Below are 7,695 nucleotides of genomic sequence, written 5' to 3'. Positions count from 1 at the left end.
TATATTTTGCCTGATATCATAGGATTCTTTATGAATGTGAAAAATATGCTTTATTTAAATAAAACGGTTACATTAAAGGCAACTCTTCAAGTTCTTATTCCATTTTTTAAAAATGTTAAAACCTTTTGACCCCACAGTACATACAGGGTGTAGACATAGTGCCCTGGCTTATGGGATCTGAGCTAAAGCCAGCTTTAGCATCTACCTCAAAATTTGGCTTCTCAGTTCCTCCAGTCTTAACAGAAACAAAAAGAGATGTAAAGAAAGACTTGCCTCTTAATGATTTTTAGATGATGACATCTAAAAGAAGGAAAAAAGTTGTAAAATGTGTAAGTGGGCTTGAAAAATCTTAAAGAATGGCTTAGTTTTCAGACATTAAGACCAGACAAGTGGGCCTGTTCTCTGGCTGCTGATGCCTCTGGATGGAAGTGTAAAAATGACCCTCTAGAAAAGGTGCTCAGAAAGCAGGTTGGTTGGATAAGGAGGATAAAGAGGAGTTGGAATGAGTGTCAAGGAAGACATACATGACTGGCCTGGAACAAACTTGACAAGGAGCAGGAGCTCACTGGGTGCTCCAGGCCGGAAGGAAAGAGGCTTGTTCAGGTAGTGTGGAGAACTGGGGCCATGCTGCCCTGGAGGAGCCTCCGGCTTCAAGGGGAGAGAGCGCCTTGTGGAGGGGACCCAAGCCGGGTCAGGCAGTCACCAGGATGCCTGAAATCACACAGGTCTACTTGGTAAGTTCCTGGAGATTCTCTGACAGTTTGAGTGGCCAGCCCAACTCCAGGGGAGGGAAGTTCAAGAGAAATCAAGGCAATGTGGCCAGACTTGGTGTTTTCTGAGGCAAAGTCCAAGACCTTCAGGAAGGGTGGGAGGGATTTTGCCATTCACAGAAGAGAGATTATGGAAAACAGAAGCTGACTTCCGTCAGTGATTCAGAGGAGCTGCTGGGACCTCAGGAGAAGCAGGGGCAAGGCCCGTCTGCTCTGAGTCCTGTCAGCCATCAGGGACACACAGATTAGCACGGGCCTTAAAGCTTTCAGAAGCACAACTAAGGTGTACTTAATTTAGTAAGTACTGTGAATGTCCTTGCAGATTAGAGAATATGGCTTAACTCTTTAGACCTTTTTGAAATGTAAAGGTTTCAGAATGTGTTTCAATTTATCCTCCAAATGTCAAAGCTGCCCTCAGCAGGAAGCTTCCAGAGCAGGGTTTTCACTCTTCTCCGTTGACACTGTCTGTGGGTGCGGCTGGCTGTGCCCTGTGGGTGGTAAGCAGCAACCTTGGCCGCTACCCACTAGGTACCAGTAGCCCCACAGCCCACGCCAGATGCCCCTGTGAGGGGAGAAGAGGCAGAATTGCCCCTGGTTGAGAACCACAGCGTGACAGTTTTCCCAGGAGAGTCTGGAGAAACGGGTTCGTCACCAAGACTTTGGAATGGGTGTAGCAATAAACAAGGGGTGTTGAGCGTGTTGAGACTGTAACTCAAAGAACAACACAATTATTAGCACATTGGGATCCTCTGCTTGAATAATGTCAAAATGTCTGCATTTCCTTAGTCAGTGTGTTTTAGAGGGTGGCCAAGGCAGAGGAGAGTTTTTAAAACCTCTTTGGTAGCTGATGTTTTTTAAAAAGCCAAGCAAACTGCTGAGTTGTTCTTTTTTTTTTTTTTTTTGTCTCAGCCCTGTCCCTGCAGTTCAGAAGCTGCTTTTGTGCTTGAGAGAGAAGGTCCTGAATGTACGGGCAGCTCCTTCATGCTCTGGGCGGGGTGTTGGACACCACATGAGCTGGGGGAACAGCTGGTTTCCCTGCAGAATCACTGCTCCCTGGGACATGCGTGGCTCGAGAGCTTGTGCTGAGGACAGGTGGTCAGGCTCTGTCCTGACGAGCTGGGACCCCACACCTCCTCGCCTCTCCTCTCAGTCCATCCCTCCCCAGCACCGAGTGACTACTCGGGCAGGCCCCCCTCACGAGCTGTGAGGCTCCCTTCCTCCTGACTGACTTGGAAACATCACTCTGAGTCTCTCAGGGGCTTGTGAAAAATGCAGTTTCTGGGAACGCCTCCACAAGTTTGAATCAGTGTGGGGGACCATGCACTTCTGCTTTTTCAAACAGGTGGCTTAGGTCCCCTCCCAGGAGATGAGGGGTGGTCCAAGGAGCACCTTTAAGCAACAGCGCTCTAGGTGCTCTTCCCAACACTGGAACGTGATCATGCATACGTTCTCCTACGTAACCCTCTCCTCCTTCCAGAGGGCACGGGGTGGAGGCCCCTTGGCACCTTCTCATGACTGGAATGTCTCTGAGGGAGGTGGAAGTAATGGAAATAGGCATCAGCCAAGAAACTGCCAGTGACAGAGGAGCAAAATACATTCTTCCTCAAAGTGTATTGATTATTTGGGCCACGTGGGCCAGTGTAGCAAATTTATTATTAATAGGAGTTAATATTTTTGTCTACTAAACCACAAATAATTTAAGCTAATCATGTGATAATGATTATTAATAGCTAATGTATGTTGAGTACGATGAATTGGAAGCTATGTTGGTTATTCTCCTTTAATCCTCGTGGCAGCCTTGTGAGAAACATGCTGTTAGCCTTATTTTGCAGATGAGGAAACTGAGGCTGACAGAGGTTAAATATAAATATCCCCCAACAGACATACAGCTGTCTAGTGGCAAAGCAGAGGTTTGATCCTAGGCCTGTTTACAAAACTTTTAAGACACTACCCCCCCGCACCCCTAACTTGCACTGGGTAGTACCCTTTCCCAGCATGGCTCGGAACAGTGCCTAATGCCCTCTCCACACTGGCTGAGGTGGGCAGAGAGCAGGGCTGGAGAGAAGCAGTGGCAGCCCAGGGTGGTCCTTTTTAAAAGGAAGGTTCTGAATCTAGAGGAAGGATGGGCCTTCCTTCTTATCATACAATTCTTTCCTCATCGCGATAACCTGGGTTCTCCTGGTTCAAATAAATCCCCCTGGGAAGGGCTGCCTCTTTTAAGTTGTAGTTCCCTTCCTTGGTCTGCAGATCTTTCTGTGTTTTCATCAGTTATATATAAAATATGGTTCCACTTCAAAGAAAACAGCAAACCTTTCTTGGAAGTAAACTTCCTCTGGCTAAGGACTTCTTTAGCTTCTGGGATAGCATCTCTCAGAACAGAGCTTCTTAACTGTGGCATCAGAATCCACCCAAGGAACTCTTCATAAAACAGAATCCTGCCCAGACCAGCCTTCTCACCACTTCCTCACAATAATTCGGATTCTTTAGGACCAGAGAGGACCCCGTGCATGTTGTTTCTAGATAGACAGACACACACACACACAAACACATGTACATGTATGTTTATGAATGTGCAAAATTATTCTGATTCTGAAATGTAGCCCCAGTCATATTCCTCCCAAATACGAGGCAATAGGAATCACACAGCATCACCTACCAAGGATTCTCCTAAAAATATTTAAGCTGAATCTAAAATAACCTTTATATTTAATCTCCAGTTTCTATAAAATAGGATGGAGAACAACTTTTAATGGCCTCATGAGGAAATAGACAAACCCAGCTTGTTGGGTGTTCTGGAAGACAACTGGCCTGGTAGCTTCAAAATAGTCAGTGTCAAGAGGAAAACTGCCAGCAGGGAGGGATAAGTTGGGGTTGGAAGGACTCTTTTTGACTAAAAGAAACTAAAGGCATATAACCTAATGCAATGCATGAGCCTTGATTGAGTTAATCAAGAAAATAGCTATAAAAAATGGGGCAGGGTAGGGACATTTGAGCCCGTACTGGGCTTTGACTATAAAGGAATTATTGTCAGTTTTCTTGGGTGTGTTAGTTTTATTGTGGTTATATAAGAAACTGTCCTTATTTTAGGGAGTGTATGCTAAAGTATTTAGAAGTAAAGTGTCAAGACATCTGCGTCTCATTTTCAAACCGTCCAGAAAAAATGTCTGTGTATTAGTGTGAGTGTGGGTACCACAGAGGGACAGAACAAATCTGGCAAAATACCAACACGTGTTCAGTCTGAGTGTTCATAGTCTATTCTTTCAACTTATATCTCTTTTTGCAAATTTTCACAATCAAATTGAAAAACAACCCAGGTGAGGGAGCAAAGTAGCGTTCTTCAGCACTGTGTCTGTCACGGCCTCATTCATGGCTTTGCTGCGGTGGTCACGGTGGACAGTCGGGAGGCTTCTGATGCAGCTTTGACTGAAGCGCGTTCAGGTTTGCCTCTGCCTTTGGAGGCAGATGTGAGCTTGGCTCCCGGGTTTCTGTTAGGGCATCTCCTAGCCAGCTGGCACTGCGTGGCTCTCCTCACCGGCACCTTCTTCCCTTCTCACTGACAGGAAGCTGCCAAAGAGCAGATCCCATGGGGGACATTACTAAACTGGCCTGGCTCTGTGCAGCACCTTCATCTTTCTGTAAATATCAGGGCTCTGTGGAGAACACATATATAATCGACCCCACGGACAACCATTTATCAACTCCTCCATTCTCTGTTTTCTGACTGTAGTATTACTTTGAGTTTCTGCAGAATTGTCATCTGTTTGGGGTTTTGTTTTGTTTTTTTCTTATTACTTGCTAAGATGCTTTACTTGGTGATTGTTAGGACAATCGTAGCATCATTTTCTGAAAGTTGGAGGGCTGTCCATATTATTCACAACCATCAGGGATGCGGTAGCAACAGTCAGGTGTCCTGGAGGGGAAATGTACTGAGTAGACTGTGGATATAAGACTTTTATATGGACTTTCAGTGAGGGCCTGGTTTTATTAAGTGAGCTTTGTAGAAGCAGGAATTACACTGAATAGCAGTGGCTTCTGTGCTAAGGAACTCTGTGCCCGAGTCCTTGTGGTTAACAAGATCTGTAACAAGAATCTTCTTCCCCTTTGATACAGATGCTGTCTCAGCAGTCATTCCTCCCTGTACATGGGACATGGCCAAACTGGGACGCTTGACAAAATGCAGACCACCCCGAAGCCCTTTCCTGTGCTGTTTCCAGGTTTTCCCTTGTTCCTCCAACCTGAAGACTTTCCTTGGATGATCCGTTTTGATCAGTCAGCCTGTGCATCCTGGCTGTTTCTCTTATAGTAGCACTTAGCAAGCTAGCTGGGGAGCCCAAACGCAAAGGATTGAGGCCTCATTTCAGCCACTGTGGCGTGGATGTAAGACTTCGGTGCAGTGGATGGGGGATCATTTTAGTACAAATGGTGGGTAAGCTATGTATTCTAAACTTAAGCACATGAGTCCCGAAGGAATCCTGCCTTACATTTGGCACAGACCATTTTTGCTAAGCCCATATGTGCCATCTTCCCTTCTGAAGTTTCACATCCTTTCTCTCGAGAAGTTGCAACCTAATTGCATGCCTGGCTCTGAACAGAGCTTCCTGACCAGAACGGTGGACACTTGGTATATTCATTAACATCCAAGTCACCTGAGAGGCTGTAGCTGAGTCCTGAGGTTCTGCAGGAGGACAAATATGTAGAAGTTTTATATTCACATTGAAAAATTGTCATTAAACAGAAGAGAGGCAGAGATGGAGACTGGACGGACTTAACAATAAACTGGTTTTCTGTTCAAACTGGAAGACTTTGTAGAAGCCTCATTTTCTCCTAACAGGCTGGGCTTTCCACTGTTGGCTCAAAGTGTTTATGAGCCTCGTGGGTGGGTGCAGTTTTTTGGGGACTCCAGGGAGTCTTTGTGGCTTGTTTTCTTGTTCTCATTCAAAGTAGCTATTTACATTATAAACAAGCTCTTTTTATTGGTAAGTTTTTCTTTAAAAGGCATTTCTATTTGGTGATATTTGGGGAGGGAGGGTGTGAGAATAAATTAGTGGGAGTAGATTATACTTCTGGCCTAATGCTAATTTATTTTCCACAGTTGAATCTGGTAGCTGGGTCAGGCAGTGGGGAAACAGGAAGTCAGACCAGGACCCCACCCTGAAAGCCCACCAGCGAAGCTTAGATAGGAGTGACCTCATTCATCTCTAAATAGCCAGTGCTTAATCCTTCTCTGTGTGTAATGGCCAAGTTTTTGTTATCTGTTCCATAGGCTAAATTGCTATCTGACCAGTGCCATCCACGTTAGGGGAAAAGCTCCCGAGGAAAAGAAGTTGGTGTTTATTGAGCATTTACTATGTCCACACTGAGCAAGGTGCTTTAGCAGGTTCTTGTTTATTCCTCGCAACACTGTGAGGCACGGTACCCATACTGTCCCCAACTGGTAAACGAGGAAGCTAAAAGCTGAGGATGCTGAGCTCTGAGAAGTTAGTCATCACAGGGCCAAACAGTTGTGCAACTGGATTTGGAACCCAGACCTGGTGACTTCCAAACCCTTGCCGTTGAACACACCACCTCTTCCCAAAACAGTATCTTGTATAACTACAGTGGTAAGAGGACTTTTAAGTGTGTTGTGTTTTATGAGGTAAGTAGTCACCTCTCACTAGACGTCAGCCAGCACTTTCCTCCATCTTCCCTAACTCCCTGCCCCAGCTGCTGTCAGTGTCATGGGCTCTTTGTAGCTCTTATACAGATGACATGACCTGGGTTAATAAGATCTAATCATGCAGAACAGAGCCATGTGCCCAGATGTCAGATGTGAGCTGTGCAGTTCTTCCTGGCCTTGGAGAGAGGGCAGAAAACGGGGCTGCCGATGAGCACTGTGGCCCGTTTCAGGGTTCAAGCCCCTCGAAAGGAGGCTTGAGCTGTTAGAGCAAAGCTTTCTGGTAATGAAGCCATTTGTCCTTGGGGACAGAATGAGTCCTTGTGAGACCAGGAACAATGGGCATGTTGAGTTCCAGACCTGGGGTGAAGGGAAGCTCAGGCAGAGGCACATGTGATGAACTGGGACACTTCATTCTTTATAGGCAAGTTTCTGTTGTCAACAAGTCCACTCAGTGGTAAAGAGACTTAGTCAACGGTCATTTATGAATAATTTTGCCAAGTGACTAAGTCATAAATTTTTCTTTGAGTTTTTTTCTTCTTCTTGTATTTTAATTAGTACAGTTTATTGTGTCAAAAAATGATCCTCTGAGAAATGGATGAAAAATAAATCTGGGTAGCAATGTGTTATATTATTTTTTATGGCATCGTTTCTTTTTATATTCTCATTTACCTATGAAGCAAATACTCCTATGTCTCTGCTAGTAATTTGATTCCCAAGCAATAAAATTAGGTGTTGCTGCTCTCTACTGTTAAGCAAAAACTTTCGGTGCAAGTTTTTTCAAAACTTAGTTGGTCTACTATCAAAACAGTCGGCAAAAGACTCATAAATGTTAAAAAGCATATCCAGTTTGTTGATGGTTCACTGCCATTTATATCCAGATCTGTCTGGATCCCTGTGCTGTTTGACTTCTTCTAAAAAGATGATAGAGCTGGAGCCCCTGTGCTGCAGGGTGCCCCTGGAGTGGGTGCGGTTGGATAGGGGTGCGGGGCTCCGTCACGCTGCCTAGAGATAAGGAGAACCACCAGTCATTTCTGAGAGTATGGGAAGAGAGACCTGGAAACAAAGGAGACCAGCAAATGCGCTGAGAGGGGCCGCGCGCTGGCTGGGGACCTGGATCTGCTCCAGCAAGGTCCTGTGGGGGCCTGTGGGCAGCCTGGGCGGGAAGGGTCGGGTGTGGGAGTGGAAGGCGGGCCGGAAGGCCAGCGGCGCAGGGCGGGGGTCAGCTGCGCGGGGCGGCGGGGCTGCCAGTGCTCACACTTGGTTTGGGGA

Source organism: Furipterus horrens, unplaced genomic scaffold (genome assembly GCF_987537825.1).
Source record: "Furipterus horrens unplaced genomic scaffold, mFurHor1.1.pri manual_scaffold_5, whole genome shotgun sequence".
Lineage (NCBI taxonomy): Eukaryota > Metazoa > Chordata > Mammalia > Chiroptera > Furipteridae > Furipterus > Furipterus horrens.
The sequence above is the reverse complement of the archived record's forward strand: the minus strand, read 5'-3'. Positions refer to the sequence as shown.